The 996-nt window shown below is 45.5% G+C and overlaps 1 non-coding gene across 1 annotated transcript; it reads right to left on the bottom strand.

Annotated features, from left to right (window-relative positions):
* Positions 1-281: 281 nt before the first annotated feature.
* On the bottom strand, positions 282-388 carry LOC141669406 (small nucleolar RNA R71). The gene has a single exon (XR_012553692.1). It is a non-coding gene; the product is annotated as a small nucleolar RNA R71 (small nucleolar RNA).
* Between the last annotated feature and the right edge of the window lie 608 nt (positions 389-996).

Below are 996 nucleotides of genomic sequence, written 5' to 3'. Positions count from 1 at the left end.
AAATCAAGCCGGGCACTATTCAGATGGTGCAGAATTCTGTTTCTTTTGGAGGAGCGGCAACTGAAGACCCCAACATGCACATAAGGAATTTTGTCGAGATCTGCAGCACTTTTAAGTATAATGGCGTGACTGATGAGGCTATCAAGTTGAGGCTTTTCCCATTCTCACTGAGGGATAAGGCTAAAGACTGGTTACATTCTGAACCAGCTGGGTCAATCACTACGTGGCAAGATCTTGCACAAAAGTTTCTGGTGAAGTTTTATCCAATGGCAAAGACTGCTGCTATGAGGAGTGCTCTTACTCAGTTTGCGCAGCAACCTACAGAATCTATGTGCGAGGCTTGGGAACGCTACAAGGAAATGTTGAGAAAATGTCCACATCATGGAATGCCGGATTGGATGGTAATCACTGGTTTTTATAATGGTTTGGGGGCCCAATCTCTGCCCATGCTCGATGCAGCAGCTGGAGGCGCCTTATGGGCTAAAAGCTATACTGAGGCGTATAATCTTATCGAGACGATGGCTGCAAATGAGCATCAAAACCCAACTCAGAGGCTGACGTCAGGCAAGGTAGCAGGTATTCTGGAAGTTGATGCAGCCACCGCTATTGCAGCCCAGCTCCAAGCGCTATCAATGAAGGTTGATTCTTTGGCTACGTATGGAGTTAATCAAATAGCTATGGTTTGTGAGCTTTGTGCAGGTTCTCATGCTACGGATCAGTGTTCTCTTGTCAATGAATCTGTTCAGTATGTGAATAATTATCAGCGACAACAGCAGCCTGTGCCAGCAACCTATCATCCTAACAACAGAAATCATCCAAATTTCAGCTGGGGGAATAATCAGAATGCTATTCAGCCACCATATCAGCAAGGAGTGAGTAAACAGTTTAACCCACTTGGATTCCAGCAACCACAGCAGTATGCTACAAGGCAATCATATCCTCAACAGGGAAGTGCAGCTGCACCTACTAGTGCTGATTTTGAGGAACTTAAGCTGT

The sequence above is a fragment of the Apium graveolens genome, chromosome 6 (assembly GCF_009905375.1).
Source record: "Apium graveolens cultivar Ventura chromosome 6, ASM990537v1, whole genome shotgun sequence".
Classification (NCBI taxonomy): domain Eukaryota; kingdom Viridiplantae; phylum Streptophyta; class Magnoliopsida; order Apiales; family Apiaceae; genus Apium; species Apium graveolens.
The sequence above is the reverse complement of the archived record's forward strand: the minus strand, read 5'-3'. Positions and strand labels throughout refer to the sequence as shown.